We start from the raw sequence: 18,326 nt of genomic DNA on the forward strand, positions 1-18,326 counted from the left end.
GTGAGAAGGAAAGCAGTTTGGAGATTTCCTTTTATTCTAGTAGGTCTTAGAGCCTCAGTTTTAGATTCAGGATAAGTGATTGGTTCGATCTAAATGCTTTAGAGGATCTGAAAGAGATTAGAAAAACTATTCCACAGCATAAAAGCAGGACAGGAGGGAATCATTAATCTCACGGACATTCAATTCCCTCAGAACTTTTTTGGGAATGACCAGAAACAAGTCAGGCCATATGCTGTCCATTTGCAAGCCTCTGAGCTATGGACTTTTATTTATTTATTTATTTTGACAGAACGAGGCCAATGCCATTGCCTCATTTAAGATGGTTCTCAAACTTGAAAAGGAACTGAAAGGTTGAGACACGCATGCAGAGTCAACACAGATGACTTGACAGAAGGAGGCCTGACAAACACCAGGGCTCCCCCAATTGTCAGAAACAGGCTGATGAAGACAGGGCCGAAGCTTTCCAGACTGGCTTGCATTTTGGTAACTGAACAATCAGGGCAGGCATAGTTATGCTGTGGAGAGTTCTGAGATGTAGAGAGAACACGTTAATTGCTCAGCCTCAACTGAGACCTTCCACTTTAATCACAGTGCACAGTTTGGAGCCTTCGCCCCCGAGTTTGATTCTTTAGGCTGCTCTCCTGCTCTAGTCGAAGGCTGGTTCCAGGTGCTGGCCATTTGCGTTTCCCTCCAACTGGGCTGATTTATGAACCCGGAGATGTTTTCTGGTTTTTCCAAATTCTGTTCTGTTACTTTGTAATAAAGGGGACATGTGATATCTGGTTCTTTGCAGCCCCTTAGTTTTAACATCCCTACCACCACAGATTTCTGCCGGTTACTCTGTGGCCTGCCTTCTGTGATCTGAAGGGGGAGAAATACCCTTCTGTGTTTTGAGTATCAAAGGTAAGACTGTAAAGACTCTCTTCTTTATTTTCCCTTATGGCTGGAGTGGAAAATTCAAAAGACCTGCATGAGGCTTTATTGCATTCAACATCTCAGTGCAAATGAAGGACTGGGTACCTTAGTGACAACAGCTCACCACAGGTGCTGGAGTTCTCCCCATTCCACCCAGCACATGGTCTAGTAAGTGTATAATATCAGGAAGCCTTCCACACTCAGGCCAGGGCTCCGGTGACATGTAAGTCAATATGGAAGACTTCACAGGAGAATCCGAGTGTCAGCGGAGGACACTGTAACATTGAGGCTGAACAGGGTGTTGTGAGTGTTACCTGTTTGGCTGAAAGTTAAGCCCCATCTGAGCTGATAAGGGACAACATATCCTTTGGGAGTTTTCCCAAGTGGCAGAAATGTGTCACAGGAAAGTAATTGGAAATTGATATTTGACATATCTCTGGGTTACTCTTTATTTCTGATAACACTAAAGGGTTTGGCCAAGAATCACTAGTGACTAAAATATAAAATCCTGCAATTCGTTGCTGATACACAATCTCTTCTTTGTTGAAAGTAAGCAGCTGCTTTCCGATCCTCTGCTTCCTAACTAGCACTTCAAGTGCAGAAGCCCATGGGCTTAATTTGGGTGAAAGAAGTGGTGAATTCAGCCAATCCTGCCTTTTGATAATTCTCTGAAACAGAATCATCACCGTCAATGGAGCGCTGTCTTTAAAATTCAACTCGATTTAACAGGCATTTGTTCAGAGCTCACTCTGAGCCCCATCCTGTGCTGTGTGCCATGGGACGTACAAAATAAATAGCAAACATGGCCTTTGGCCTTGAGAAACGTACAGACTCATAGGAAGGATGATGTGTTTATGAAACACATTTTACATGGCAAGATAAGATATCATGTATGTGCCAAAGCGAGTGGAACCTGGAATAAGTACAACAGGGAGTCATAAAAATGAGAGGAGAATCGACTGGAACTGTCAGGGAAAGCTTTATGGATGAGGTGGGGACAAAGACAGCAATATCCCAAACCCAGAACTCTCCCTTAAAGAAATTGCTAGGAGCACAATATCAGGTTACCAAGAGATTATGGAGCCCCCCTTTGAGTGAAAGTAAATTTGTTCAATATGAGAAGAGATTAATTCAGTTCAATAAATATTTATTGAATACATGCTATGTGCCAACAACTGTATCTGATGAGGTAAAGGTTGAATAATCCATACAAAGAGCATATGCAAGTAGTTCTCCATGCTACCTTCTCTTAACATAGACACTTAAAGTTATTGCTGGTCTGTGGGATTCCAAATCCAAATGCTAACATTGCCACTGACCATTCCATCTCTCAAAAAGGCCTTCTCATGCTCACTTCAGCACCACATATACTAAAATTGTAATGATCCAGAAAAGATTAACATGGCTCCTATGCAAGGATGGCATTCGAATTCATGAATAATCTATACTTTAAAAAAAAGAAAGAAAGAAAGCCTGCTTATCCAAGATATTTTTGGATTGAGGAGCTGAGACTAATTTTTGTGTAGTAAAGGAATGACATGTCCAACTGTGTAAGTTATATACAGTATAAAGAGTTGCATGCATACTATTTATGAAAGGAAGGGATACTGAATTAGCATTGAATGTAGCCCCAAATTACTGGGTTAGGAAATATTTGAAATAGCATTTGAAAAGTTTGAACCTGGCCCCAACTTAGGACCAACCATTCTGAAGATATTTTTTTTTCTCTTGGAATGTTCATTATTCCCCTTGACAGCTGCTTTGGAAAGCCAATGAAAGGGTCTTCCATCACTAGAGTTTGGGACAGTCTTGCCCTGGGCTCTTTGGTACTTGTGAAGTTCGAAATTGGCACCACCTGGATATATGGACTAAGTGACTAAAATTCTATCTATATTCCTCTTTGAAAAATGAGGAAACCCACTATTTGTTCACTTCTTAAGGTACAGGTGTAACTGGGTAGTTGCAAATTGGTCTAGAAAGAAAAGAAGTCAGTGTGATTGATAATGGTGGTGGTAGTGATGGTCATCATGGATGTGGTAGTCATTATTCCAAATATCTGCATAATTTTTGAATAATATAACCACAGAAGACTAGCAGACCCTGGAAAGAATCTAAGATATCAAACACTGAGGCACAGAGGTGTCAGAGTTTATTTAGTTAAACAATTCCAGAGGAACACTTGAAAATTTCCCTTTCTCACTAGCAATCATTCTCATACCACAGTGAGACTCCTGCTTAGTAACCCCGGCATTTCTGCCACCCACGTGACTGCTTTCTGAAGCTAATTTAGGATTTCTGAGAAAACTATTTTTTTTTAATCTGGAAGGACTGGTAGAAGGAAAAGCTAGCAGAACTTTGAAATCACTCTTGATTCCTGTCATTTTCCTTAGTATTCAACCACTCTCTTCATCTAAAAGTTTTGCCTTGGCCTCTGTGGGTAGACACATACCCATGTGCTCCGTCACTCATCTGTAGGCATGTGTATTTATTGATATGCATTCTTCTTCATCATCTGTAGGCATTTTACAAATAATGGCTTGTGTGTGTGTGTTTTATCATCTTATTTTTTTAAATGAAAATGACAACTTCAAAATTTTTTGCAGAAATAGTTCTTCTACAGTAAAGAAATTCCAGCATGTAGGTCAGGGTCATCTCTGGGTCACAAAAATTCCATGGAGGAGTTAGCACAGGGAGGGTAGAAGCAGTGGCTTGTTGTCCTTCCATTCTGGGGCAGACGGGCAAAGTTGGCAACAAAGAAATTCAGTTCCTGGAGAACTCATGAAACAAAGGTCAAGTGAGAAAGGCAGAAGAAGGTTGAGAATACAAACAAAAAATTGGCAGGACATGGAACAGACAAGAGGAGGAAGAGATACCTCCATCCCTCTTCCAACCTCTGTTTCCTCGGTGAGGTAATTACTTGGCTGGGGGTGGGGTTGAGAGGATGAAAGGGCCTTGGACTTTTGAGTTGAAACTTGGTCTTGATGAAGCTGTCTTAAAAGCTTTCTTCTTGAATAGAGCCGAGGGGAGTTTGTAGAGCTAGAGATATCAGAGTGGGTCTCAGAAAGGAGGAGACAGACCGTTCAGAACATGATCCAGGTTCTGGATTTAAGGGTAAGAAAATACCACAAGATTTCCATAAACCGAGGGGACAAGTCAGAAGGATGAAAATCTGGCCTAGGCTCCACTCACCAAGCTATGAGTTTTGCTTTTTCTAATTAATCCAAAGCACTATAGAGAACAGCATTCCCGGATATGTGACTTCTAAGTTTTCTTCTAGGTTGTCCAGACTATTTGTGTCCCTAGGAAGGGAAGCAGAGATTCAGAGCAGAAATGCCGGATATCAGCACATTTAATGTGCTTTCTCTTGACTAGTTGAGCATGGACAGTGAAGAAACCCAGTGGTTCAGTGAGCAGACTAGCTACAGAGACCTGCCTCTCCAGCGGGCAGAGTAAGTACAAAAGGAACATGACCCAAGGGTCCTTGATTTTACATTCTTGAAGAGGGAGCTGCAAAGCCTGGGATGTGGAGACCCACCTTCCAGATTTTCTTGCCTACAGTTTCCATTTAGGAAGGCTGCAAGCAAGCCTGGCCTTAGTGGTTCCTTCTCTCCTTGTCTACAAACTCCATATCATAATTATTGTGTGGGTCCTGTGCTCAGTGTCATGGGCGTGTAAGACCTCTGTTGATGTTGAGGAACTCAGAGGCCTCTGTGAGAACAAGAAAGACAAACATAAGCTAACCGGAGTGCTAACCGGAGTGTGTACAAAGCCTGTCTGACAACAGATAGGGGATCTTCAAAAACCAGAGGCTGCCATCACATACGGAGAGTTCTTCCAACCCTCACCTTAGTGGCTGTTTCTTCTTACTGAAGAATGAAAAAAAGTAAATGGCCTAAAGCAAGCTAAGAGCAAATCCCTCAACTTTGTTCATTTTATGACTGCAATACTTGGTGGTAGTATTAATAAAGGCCCTGGAAGTTCTCATAGGAGAAGTGCCAGGAATGAGGCAACTGAGCGTTCATTCACCGGCTTTACGTTATTTCAGAACTAGCATGATTTATAAAAGAATGCAGAATCATAATTTTCATTTTAACCCTAGGATGTCCAGCAAAAAAGGGATATTATATCCTTTGTTCTTAGAGCCCCACAGATGCCAAATTATGCATAGGGTTCCCTCCTGGCATTGAGTGCTTGTGAGCCTGGAGGCAGCCAAACTGTGATTTCAGAAAGATGTTGCCTCTGGTAGTGTTCTCACCTGACTACCCCTCTGGAGCTATGGGAGCAAGCATGGCCTTCCTAGCTTCCCTGCATCCTGATAGAGCAGGGGACAGCAAGAAGGGATGCAGCCTTAGAAATGGTTGGAGGCTTGGAGTAAACTGTCTTCAGCCTCCATCTAGGGAGTTCTACAAGAGTACCATTAACATGCTGAAGAAATAATTTATAACTTTTGCTTTTGTCTGAACATCAACATATGCCAACAGATGCTCAGTTCAAAACATGAATATTCAATTAATATAATAGCTGGCATCTGGAACAAAGAGCAGTGGTGTTTGGGGGGTTGAGTAGGACTTAAATGTCATCCATTCTAACCACAGCTGTCTGGATGCACATAGTAGGCATTGAAAGTATTTGCTGATCAGATTTTCTTTGATTTGAATAACTTGGTTACTTGGGTTTGAACCCAGATGTTTGGCATTCAGCCAGAGTTGTGTGCTCTGCACCCTGTCATCAGCCTCACCACCTCAGAGATTATTGGCAAGGGGCGGCATTCCTCCCTTTCCTATGGTGAGGTCTCTTCTCGCCTCTCTCAACTGATGGGCTCTGGTTGACGTGAACATCCCAGGATATCCTTCAGTACTGCTTTTCTATGACATGTTGATCATGAATTATGAGACCCCCATTTTCTCATAATTTAATGTCCCTCAAATACCTAGAATTTAACTACTTTTACAGATAATCAAGTAGATTTCTAATACTCTAAGGATCCTAGGAATGAAAAGTAGTTGAAGAAGGTGCCCTAATGTATTGGATAGCAGCATTCAAAGTTCTGTGAAAATTCATTTTGGATAAAATATAAAGATTTGTCATGGTTGGGAATGGAGCGCTCATTCAAAGTGAAACACCAGAAAATTTTATCTTTCCTCATGGATTGTGTTCTTGGCTCAGTTGTTTATCTCAGAACCAAGAACATCATGTTGTCCTTAAATTCATCCACACACACTGCCTTGGTTCACAGTGTGGGGCTGGCAACCATGCAAGTAGGTACCAGAGGACCAAAGGTGATTTCTCTCCAGTCCATCCAAGAAACAGGGTCTGCATTTTTATAGGTAGCTGTGAAATTAGAGATACGATAATTTGTCTATAGTTGGGCCCAGCAAATAGTGTAGGTAGAAGTTATAATCCTATGTGAGTGACAGATAGATTTACCATCCAGATGGTTTCCCATCTCTTCCGACTCCATAGAGGTAGGTCCAGTGGTTACCTATAGAAACAACAAAGCACAGAAGTCATCAGAAACTTCTTACTTTACAGCTTCCTGAGAGGTTCATAACAATTATTAACCAACTTGTTTAATTTCCACAATAATCCTGTGAGATCAATATTATATCCTTATATTACAGTAATCCTGTGAGGTCATTATTACAGTAATTCCTCTGAATGACAAGAGGAAACTGAGGCATGAGTATATTGATGGAGTTAGCTGTTTCTCACAGGACATTTTCAATGGATGCTGAAAGAGCTCTCACCCTGAAGTTCCACAGTACCTTCTATCTACAATTGAACTTATTCTATAGGTTAGGCATTCCTCACTCTCGGTATTCCTTTTTAAAATGCAGCTACCCATGGGAGAGGCATAGAAGTCATGTCAAGCATACTATCACTGAAATAATTATCTGAATGAGTTTTTAATAATCATTTTCTCTGACATAGTTGAGCACAGAATACTAAGATGTTAACATTAGGATAAAGTGAAGGGGGACTGGGAGAGATTTGGGTTTGGAGAGTTTGTTTGAAGCAACCCTTCTGTTTGGGGTGTAAGAATGAGAACCTCAGGGCTCCAGTTCTAAGTGAAGGGAGTCCCTGAAAACAGAGTAGTGGGGCTGGTCATGGAGTAAGGAAGCTAATGAAAACATAATACTATTTTTTAAAAAAATATATTTTACTGATTTTTTACAGAGAGGAAGGGAGAGGGATAGAGAGTTAGAAACATCGATGAGAGAGAAACATTGATCAGCTGCCTCCTGCACACCCTCTACTGGGGATGTGCCCGCAACCAAGGTACATGCCCTTGAACAGAATCGAACCCGGGACCCTTCAGTCCGCAGGCTGACGCTCTATCCACTGAGCCAAACCAGTTCGGCCATAATACTATTCATATTTTGGCCTTGGATGGCCTATCTGTGTTGGACCCAGCCCTGGTGAATGGGGCAGGATTATGAAGGGTGAGGCCAAACCCATCCATTATTAATTACTTGCCAGGTACCTGCCTTTGGGCATAGGTCCATTTCATATGCTCTCTTATTCTGCTAACTACTTAAGGAAGAAAAATCATTCCCCTATTGGACTCCAATTTGTGCCAGCTGAAACTGAAATCCTCATACTGAGCAAATGTACCAAAGAACACTCTATAAACTTAATGAGGGAGATGAAGAGATATGTGCCAGAAACCGAGAGAATTTAACACTGATGAGGTTATGACTATTATATGTTTAGTTAAATTGTTGACACTGACAGGACGTGGCTGAGGAAATCTACCGTCCATTTTCTCCTTGTATCAGTGATAATGGTTCCTTGGTGTGCTCTTCTCAGTTAACAAAAATATTCCCAAAAGTTAAATGCAGAGAAAGAAGTGGCATAAGAAATACTTTTATTATCTCTGCTCTTCTGGGAGTTCCCTCCAGGAACATTACTTAAAGCAGGACTTCTCCTGACTGGCAAATGGGTTTGAAGGGACGGACTCACCAGTTCAGAGGTGAAGTTCAAGCCTCCTGAGAGCCTCCTACCCCCTGTGCTCCCAGACTTGCCCCAGCAAATCCATCTCACACAATGCTGCCCTAGCCTTCCCAAACAGCTCTCTTCTGTTTCACATTTTCCTTCCTCTTAAAAAACTGGCAGTGGTTCTCCTTTGCCTACTGAATAAAATCGCAATTCCTTTAAGTGGCATTTAAGGCCTAAATGTGGTCATGATTTTTGAAAACTGCAAAGTGCTATATAAATATTAGCTATTTGAAGAGGAATCGGGGCAGCGGAAAGTATTAAATTTGGAGTCAGAGCACTTGGGTTTGAATCTTGTGCTAGTTGGGTGAACTTGAACAGGTCACTTAAACTCCTTGAACCTCAGTTTCTTCATTTATAAAACAAGATTGTTGTGATAATTAAATTAATTGAAAGTGACATAGTAATTAGCAAAGAGTGGACACTCAATACCTGTTAATGAAGTCATGGTAACTGAAGGCAATTTCGCCTAGCACTTAAGAACACTGGCTATGGAGACACAAGTTACTTATCTTCCTGTGTCTCTCATTTACTCCTTAGCTTTAACAGGGGATAAGGTGGAAGAATCAAGTGAGTTAATACATATCAGGAACTTTCAACAGTGCCTGGCCCATATTAATCCTCTTTAAGTACTAAGACTGCCACTGCTGTTACCTTTATTATTCAAAGATCTGGCCTGGCCTTATCTTTCCAGCCTTATCTTGTTTTCTGTCTTAACAGTAGAGAGAGCTCCTCAGCTCCTTATGGTGGGGACTAGTTCTTACCTTTAACTTCCATGGGCTTTACTTCACTCGGTGCTTGAAAAATAAGTCATTTTTGTTGTTAAAAATAATGTACTCATGTATGAATATATGCTTGCTACTTCTACTCAGCATTTTACTGAAGGTTTCAGCCAATGGAGTAAGGCAAGGGAAAAAAGGGGGGGGGGGCATCAAGAGTGGAAGGAAGAAGAAAAACTGTTCTTATTCTCAGCTTAAATGATCATTTATATAGAAAATGCAATGGAATCTACAGAAAGCTACTAGAAGTGATAAGTGGATTTAGCAGGTTGCAGGATACAAGAATAATATACAAATCATTTTTGTTTTAGTTCCTCATCCTTAATGTAGCCACTAGACCAGTTTAACTGGAGCATAGGATAGGAGGGGTAGTGGTGGTGAATAAAATTGGAAAGGCAAGGTGAAACTCAGTTTGATGACATGACTTAATAACATGGAGTGGTTTTGCTCTCTCTTTTGCTCCCTCCTTCCCTTCATTTTTTTTCCTTCCTTAATTTTTCTTCTTCCTTTCTCCTTCCCCCTTTCTAATTAGTTTGTTGGCATAAAGAACTTTTCTTCATGAAAGTAGGTAGAATTTTGTTTCTAAAAACTAAGTTTTTTATTAATTCAGTTAAACAAAATGACCACAGATATGTTACTTGGAGCTTACAATGAACATTGTATAAAGGACAGACAGTGTGATATCAGTACACAGACATGGGGACTTCGGGTACCTGGATTCAAGTTCTGACTTTCCCTTAACTAGTACTATGATGTTGGGAAGCATGTCACCTTTATTAGGTTAAGTTTGCTTTGTCTTAAATATGTTATAATGGTAACATGACCTCCTTCTTTATAGGGGTGGATAGCTCAATTCAATAACACTTTTTGAGTTTTTACGACCTGGACCAGGGCATTCCTTTTTTTTTTGGAAGGAATGTTTAGTGAAGATATGTGTGGAAATAACTTCAGTGTTGTAAGATATGCTATTATAGTAGTATAAACAAAGAGATGGCGGGGGGGGGGGGGGGGGGAGGCATGTAAAGAAGGGGTTATCTCTGCTTGTGAGATAGGGGACACTTTCATTGGTTGATGCCTAACCCAACTTTAAAATTTAAGTGGAGTTTTTGACAGAGAAAGGGGAAACTTAATAATCTCTTACATCTGTTTAGCACTTTACTATTTTGCTTGCCATAAATTAGAGTGGTCTAAAACCTATAATTTTTAGATATAAGGGATTATTATTGCTATTCTAGGGGTGGTTGTTATTACTTTAAGCTGCTCTTTTTTTAAAGCTGAGGAAATTTTGACCCAAAATTACAGCAACTTAGCAAAGTTTGTTTATACAAACATTTTCAAGGGAATTTTTCCATGTTGGAGGACCTAGCAGCCTTAAGAGTTTGGCTCCTACTAGGAAGAGGCAAAAATGGGGTGATTAAGATTAGGAGAGGGGCACTGGGAAGAGGAAAATGGGGCATTAGTTAAGATTTTGCAAAAAGAATTATGGCACAACTAGCTAAGTAAAAATGTGAAAGTATGGAAACCTGGACATGCAAATGCTCGTCTGAAATAGAGCCAGCGTGCTGAATCTTTGTGAAATGTTGCATCCTGGGAATGTTCCTGATAGACATGTGGGAGGGAATTGGGCTCACAGCTCTGGTTTAAGCTACTGGATTCCCCAGAGCCCTGCCTTGGTCCAGCACATCGTCTATGGCTTGTTGAATGCTTGATTGATGAGGTATTGAAGATTGTTTGGAAATGTAGAAAAAATGTATTTTGGCGCTTTCAGAAGAGTGGAAAATGAAGCCAAGAATATACCTATAATTTAGGGTAAAGAGCAAAAATGAGGCCTCATAAAAATAAATAACCATGATGTTAAATAGACTGCAGATCATTTGCACCTCAAGGCTTTCTTTTAGATTCTGTGCCAGTAAAAAAGAAAGAAAGAAAGGCAGAGAGAAAGAAAGAAAGAAAGAAAGAAAGAAAGAAAGAAAGAAAGAAAGAAAGAAAGAAAGAAAGAATGGAAGGAAGAAAGAAAGAAAGAAAGAAAGGAAAGTAGGCCTCAAGCTTTATGCCAGAAGAATTGCTAGTACACATATTTTGTTTTAGTGTAATCAGGGAGACCCTCCCCACTAAAATTATTTAAGGGGAGGAAATCAAACTGCATCTAGCTATCAAGAGTAACCAGCCCAGGTTTGGAGAAAGGCTTTAATCTACTCTGCCCGGGGTCAGACTGTTTTATGCTGTTCTTGACTTTATTTCAAAGCTGATGTTGCCATCTAAGAAACCTACCAGCTGTAATTATTTCAGTTTTATTCACTAGAAGTCATTTCCAATCATGTAACAGAAATGGATTCTAGTGCTTGTAAGTGACCTCTCACCCTGTTCTTTGAAGAAAATAGCATGTATGTTGGAAAAAGCACTGACTGACGAGTTTGGATGATGAGAGTCCTAAAACTTGGATCAGCCTGAGCTTTTAGAGTTTAGGTAAGTCAAGTCACAGATTTGATCCTCAGATGTTCCTCTGTAAAATGGGAAGTCACCCCTACCCAGCTACAGTGAAGGGTTGTGGGTGTCGGTACAATGCTGGGCATGGAGGCGCCATGAAGATGCAAGGTGGTGGTTCCTTCCCCTTGCAGTGGGCCTCTGGGTCATAAAATGACAGGGTGCTCCTTGGGTAGCTTATAGGAAGCTATGGATGCTTTTAAAAAAAACGCTGGTTTAGTGTTGCATGCTATTTTAAAAATTTCCTCACAACTTCCCCGTAAATCTTCCTCTGCATCTGAATAAAATCTCGGTTGGTGCCCAAAGCTTGCTGCTCGCTCTTAGATGATAATAAGCCCTCTGTTGACTGAGAATCAAAACCATCTTGGTTCAATGATAAATATAAAAAGTCTAGGGTAAGAATGAAAACTCTGCCATCCATCCATAGGTAATGCACGATCTGTGGGCTAGCAGCCTCTTCCTTTACTCATTCAGCCTTGCCCGGATCCCACACCCCAGGTGAGCTGGGTGGGGAGAGGGAAGAGAAGTCAAAGGCAACATCACACTTGCTTGGCTGGTGCCCTTCTGGCTCTGGGTTGCTCTTCCAGTGGCAGATGTTTGGCTCTTCTCTTCAAAGGCTGCTTCACAACCAGCTGCTTCAGCTCCTCTCCCCGGCAGCTCCCTCTGATGACCACAACTCTCTCCTGAGGCTTTCACTGTGACTCCTCCTTCTGATCCTGGACATCTGGGGACCTATCTCTGTTGAGATCTCCTTGCCTCCAACAAGGCAGGATCCAAGACTACCACAGGGTGCTTTGCCTTGCACTTGACCCTGGCCCTCTCCATAGAAATATGCGTGGACCTTTGACTTACTCAGTGGGCTATAGTGACATTTCTGATTCAGGCCTCTTCTATTGAGCTACCTAGCAGGCAGCTTCAGCCATAGTCTTTCTTTCACTTGTTAAATTTTTTAGATATAAATAAGAAATCAGTATACTTGGAGTCTAAAAATGCAGGGGACATGCACCAAGCTATCCAAGTGGGCCATTCAACTCCTTCTTACTTGCTTGAGATGAGAGAAGTACTCCTAACCCTTCTCCATGGGGGTGAAGTATTGCAGGCAAACCTACAAACTCTCCTTAAAGAAATCCCCACTTCCTATTCCAACTCATCTCATCTTTTTTATAATATAGAGAGATGTGGTCAGCTAAGGGTTGCAAATTTAGTTCTGAGATCCCTCCATCAGAGGTCCTGTTTGGGTGATATAGCATCTCATCTCCTAGTGTGAGCCTCGTTGGTTCCTATTGTCATGGGGCTTCCACTGAACCTGAAAAAATATCCAATTTTAACATTTTGTCACATTTGTATCAGTGTATCTCCAACTTTATTTTGTGGAATACTGTTTCAGAGAAGTGTTCCAAGATTTTAAAAGTTTAGTATCAAATACATTTGGGAAACAAATGCAAGATTTCCTGTTCTTAAGGTGCTCATTGCACATAAGCCTATTAAGAACCATGTGGGATAAATGATAAGGAAGCCTGTTGGACACTTTTTAAAAAATATATATTTTTATTGATTTCAGAGAGGAATGGAGAGGGAGAGAGGGAAAGAAACCCCAATGATGAGAGAGAATCACCGATTGGCTGCCTCCTGCATGCCCCACAGTGGAAATCAAACCCACATCCTGGGCAGATGCCCTGACCAGGAATCGAACCATGACCTCCTGGTTCATAGGTTGATGCTCAACCACTGAGCAACACCAGCCTGGCTGGCCACTTTTTAATTCCAGTGTTCCTCAAATATATTTCACTACAAATTTATCCACATAATGTCTCTTTGTTTGAATTTTGGGAAGCCTCGCTCTAGATACAACTTAAAGCCCTTTTTCATGAACGAGCGAGGATGGTCCCCAGTAATGCTTCCACTGGGTTTAGCTAAGTATGTTCATACATTCCTCCAATGTTCCTTTAAGTAAAATGTTTAATTCCTTACTCATAGAAATGGGCTTATTTTCAGATGAATATCTTTTTGGAAACAGCCAGCCAGCACTGGCCATTTGGGGGAGAAGAAAGAGTCACTAATAGACTTCTTGTCCTACTTATCATAACTCAGAATGAAGTAATAAAATATGATAGTACAGATTATTAGAATAGGGGTTTGGAGTGTCCTGATAATTGGTTTAGACTTTGAGAACTTAGCTTTGATGAGTATAAAGGTAAACACATAGTGACTTATCCTCACCTGGACCAGATGTTGCTCCTCCTACATTTTTTAAAGTCATAGCCATCATTGTATAGGGTTTGAGTTATCCTAAATGTCTCCACCATTGGGCAGGCCCAGTTGGGCAGTCTCAGATAGACGTCTTTTTCTGTATATAATCCATTTTCAAATGTGGATCATCACTTCCCAGATGCATTTCTGAGTCGATACCCTGTTCCAGCTGTTATTCCATTGTGTCTTGATAAGGTGATGGTCTTCATGCTTCTTTCCTGTTTCAAACTTTGCAAGTGTATCTGCTGAATAACGTTGAAGTCCTGCCAGCGTGAACTGCCCCTGTTTGCCTGTGATGGTCTAGTGTCAGCACTGAAAGTTCTGCAGCCTGGACTCCCATCGCTGGGATACAAAATGTCTTGTTTTTTTGCAATGGATACCAAAGGTTGTGGAAGATGTATAAAATTCACATGGCAGCTCAAAATATAGCGCCGAAAGCAATGCTGTTTATGGTGCCAAATAGTAGATGTCACTCTTGTCCCCATGTTAGCAACCATGATTTGAAGTTCACAATAATGAATCATTCATTACTGTTTCACTCCAATTGATGCAACTTTGTACTTGTTAGTGTTAACTATCCATCTGTGTTGGACTTTGTGGATTAACTGCTGTGCTTTTTATCAAGTGCTAGTTTAATTATTACATTGTGAATATTGTGACCACACTTTTAAGAATTCAGATTATGAAAATGAGGGTGATTAGGAAACCAGCCCCAGCATGACCTAGATCCCCCAGAACAAGAAGGTTCTTTCTACAACTGTTGTTTTAATGACAGACAGGAGGACTCATGCAACTGGATTGGGGATAAATCACTAATTGAGACAAAGCACCTTGCACAATATGTACAACATAATTTTTAAAAATTAAAAGAAAAGAATTTGGAATTAGACACAGTAGAGATGGGGATTGAAAGCACACAGGGAATTTGAATCTCATAATTGTGCAATGAGACCTACAAATACTTCTACATCAGTCAGAAGCTCTTTTTCTTCCCAAGAAGACAACAACAGTTTGTTGAAACACGGACAAGTAAGATTATCATATTTCTCCCTTGATTGCTCTACAAAACTGGTTAAAGTTATATTTGCTGATTCATAGATTATAGCTAAAATGTCTTACGGGTGAACAAAAAGGGAAATTTGGGGTCACAATGTAAAGTTAATTTTGTCAGATCTGACCAACAACCAAGCTTCCCATAATATTCTTACTGACTCCTTGGATCACAGCAACAATGTTCCATCTAGCTCCTCAGTATTTGGACTTAAAAAACAGAGTTTTAAAAGATTCTTTTTTTATTTCTATGAATATTTTAATGAAACTTCAGAAAACATAAAACAAACGATTTTTGACAACTTGTCTAAATACAAGTTCTATTTTGCTCATCTCTCTGCATATTGACAGATAGTGCAATGTAAATATTGGCAGGTTCGATTCAGTGTTTAAATTTCTTACCAAATAAAATGAAACAATCTCACCTACTAAATGCCCTGTACACCTGGTCTATAAGACTAATAAAAAGTGATTTGCTTACCTGTGCTTTTGAAGCTTTTGTAATGAAAGGAACACTTGATATTTTGGACTTCATAGAAATGAAAGGAGAGAGCCCCTTTGATATGTGCCTACCAAATGGCTATCATTATTGCCAGCCATAGGAGCCATGTGAAAATGTTGGCATGCTCTAAATCATGTTTAAAATAGGGGAGAGAATGTCTTTCTCTAATTTGGAATACATTGAGGATGAGAATTGAGAAAAGATGATAGTAAAACAGAAATGTATATGTTGTTTCTCCAAAACTCATTGATTATTTATGAAGAAGCCACAAGGGGCCTAGAAAAGAATTATACCTGATTTTTTTTTATGTTATGCGTAGGATATGACAAAAACTTATGCAGAGGGGAAAATAATTCTTTTTTTTTTTCTTTTTGGAAATAAGGTTGCTTCTGAATGAGAGGAAACAAACAAACAAACATGACACCAGAGGACAGCCAAATCAAACAGGTCTTTCTCAGTTTCTTTACTAAAACAGTAGCTTACTTGGAATCCGACTTTGATTTTACAAGTTGAGAAGGTTTTGAATTTACAAGTTTGAATTACCTCTGAGCTTTAAAACCATCTCCCTTAGAAAAACTTTAATGTATGATGGCATCCAATCTACTTCATAATGTTTTAAAAATGATGGGCATGTCGGACACGGACGGCCTTCGCATGAATTTATAGATGCAGTGGACCTGCTTCACAGGCTGCTGGTCTCAAAGGGGGCACGTGGCCACAAAGTGGGGGACATCTCTGGAGAGCTGGAAGCGATTTCCTACCAGTCTAAATCCTGCTCTCGCTAGTAAGAAGTGCCGAAGCGTTCTGTGCTGCGATGCTTTTGTTGACAGGGTGTTTAGCTTGATGTCACCACATTGGACTGACACCAGAACAGTGTAATGTGGGCTTGATAAGAGCATGGCCACAAGTCAAACACAATTTTACGTTTGAGTATATATTCTGTTTTACCAACACCTAAAGGCAAACAAGGGCATCCCAAAGGTTGTGGGCAGTTCATAGAAGTTGTATTGGAAAAGAAAACAGAAAGAGTAAAAAATACCCTACTTTATATTGGGAGAGAAAGAAATATGTTGTTGTTTTAAATGCAGGTAGTTATCTATTTCTATTATATTTTCCTTCTCCCTTTACAAAATCTTATATTGCCCTATGCCATTGCCAGTTTGGCTCAGTGGATAGAGTGTTGCCCCTCGACTGAAGGGTCCCGGGTTCAATTCCTGTTAAGGGCATGGACCTCAGTTGCAGGCTAGATCCCTGGCCCTGGTTCAGGGCATGTGTGGGAGGCAACCAATCAATGTGTCACATCAATGTTTCTCTCTCTTAACAACAACAAATAAAGTTTTATATTAATGTATTTTAAGAATATACTATTATATAGCCTACAACATTTAAATATCTAATAGAGAGTCTAAAAAGAATTTAAACATTGCTATGTTAGAGGACAGAAACATAAAAATATTGTCATATTTTTCTCACACATTACCTATTTATTTAGTTCTACTATTTATTAATTCTTATTAATTGCTACTGTTAACTAATCCTACCTTTGTTTAAATAATAGGATTTATATAAGCAAAAGGTGAATAACATAGGACAATATATAATTTTTTAAAATCGTTTTTCCTTATTTTTTTAATCCTCACCCAAGGATATTTTTCCATTGCTTTTTAGAGAAAGTGGAAGGGAGAGGGAGACAAAGAGAGAGAGAGAAACATCAATGTGAGAGAGACACATTGATTGCTTGCCTCCTGCACACGCTCTGAACCAGGGCTGGGGATTGAGCCTGCAACCAAGGTATGTGCCCTTGACTGGAATCAAACCCAGTACCCTTCAGTCTGTAGGCCCATGCTGTATTCACTGAGTCAAACTGGCTAGGGCCCATTTTTCATATTTTTATGTCAAAATAACTACATACATAATTATTTATGTATTTTTTTTAGGGGGGCGGGGGAAAGGGTCTGGTATGGATGCAGCCTGGGCTTGCTTTCTAAAAAGCTGGTCATCATACTTGCCACAGTGTGCTTTTCATAAGTCTGTCTTGTTTTAAGGCAAGAAAACAAAGCTGGTGCTCATTAATGGGCTCTTACCTGGTGCAAGTCATCCCTCACCTTGGCCACTGACTGTAAAATAAGTCACCTTTGTGTTGTCGTTACCATTTGAGTGTCATTTAGTAATCTTTTTATGTCATTTAAAAATGTCATTTATTTGAGGTTGGTTATCTACATTTGTTTTTGTTTGTGCTAATTGAAAAAGGGATAAATATCAAGTCTCCAATTCTCTAATGAGAAACCAGAGCAGAATTGCTAATTGTCCATGTGCAACACTAATGTAATGTGCATCACCTACCTGCAACTTGTTTTAAAATCCACTCCAAGCAGTGGGAAAATAAAACTTGAATCTTTATTTTTCTGTCCCTCACTCACCTTCTCTCAATAACCCATAAGGATTTTCTGCTCAACTTTTCCTCCCAGTGTTCCAAGCCCTGGAGATATGTCCCTTCCTTATTACCTAGTCCTTCTCACATGAAAGAACATGCTTGTCTTCCCCAGCCTCACATCCATGTCATTGTGCTCAAGACAGAATCTCTCTATCCTCTAGCTCTTTGGATCCTCCCTTTCTCCTACCTATACTTCAAGGCCCCATGGAAATCCTCTCTGCTTCATAGGACCCCTCTAGACCGGTTTCTAGCTATGCGCTTAGATACCCCACATGCCTTTCTACTCAGCTACCATTTGGTAATATTCTGTGAAGTTCCATGTACTCTCTCCTCAATGGATGGGCGATATGGAGATCATGCCTTGTGTTCTTCTTGTATCCCCAAGAAATACTTAGAATAAGGGTAGACAGATTGTATCTGTTCCAGAAAGATGATTACTTCACATAAATGATTCTTCATGCAAAATATGATGTAGGAGTAGGCAAGTAATATTATCTCTTCTGATGGAAATGTTTTTCATAATGTTTAACATAATGTGAAAGCATGAGGTTTTATTGAGATAGAGAAATAGGAGAGGACAGGAAAAAATAATCATAACCCTGACTCCTTGGCTCAGGTTTTAGCTTGTGCCTTACTACTTCTGGGTAGAGACTCTAGACTATATAAAACACAGATGTGTACACACACACACACACACACACACACACACAAACACACACACACACAGTATGGAGGTTTGGCCTTGACATACATTTTTAATTTGATGCCTGTACTTTTTAACAGCCTGGTCTAAAGTTGGGAAAATGGCCACTCGGTGTCTAGTTGAGTTATGAGTTGAGAATGAATTTCACAACAAACCTCAATGATTTTCCACCAACTACACCAACCCAAAGACAATTTCTAATCACTTGGTGGT

General features: G+C 40.2%; 1 protein-coding gene and 1 non-coding gene across 2 annotated transcripts in view; both read left to right on the top strand.

Annotated features, from left to right (window-relative positions):
- Window positions 1–18,326, top strand: part of LRMDA (leucine rich melanocyte differentiation associated) — a 1,013,334-nt gene that overhangs the window by 825,419 nt on the left and 169,589 nt on the right. The gene's annotated exons all lie outside the window — the stretch shown is intronic.
- LOC139022280 (U6 spliceosomal RNA) lies at window positions 2,262–2,368 on the top strand. Its single transcript, XR_011473658.1, has one exon. It is a non-coding gene; the product is annotated as a U6 spliceosomal RNA (small nuclear RNA).

The sequence above is a fragment of the Myotis yumanensis genome, unplaced genomic scaffold (assembly GCF_028538775.1).
Source record: "Myotis yumanensis isolate MYYU_CA2020_CCGP unplaced genomic scaffold, mMyoYum1.0.hap1 SCAF_13, whole genome shotgun sequence".
In the NCBI taxonomy this organism is placed as follows: Eukaryota; Metazoa; Chordata; class Mammalia; order Chiroptera; family Vespertilionidae; genus Myotis; species Myotis yumanensis.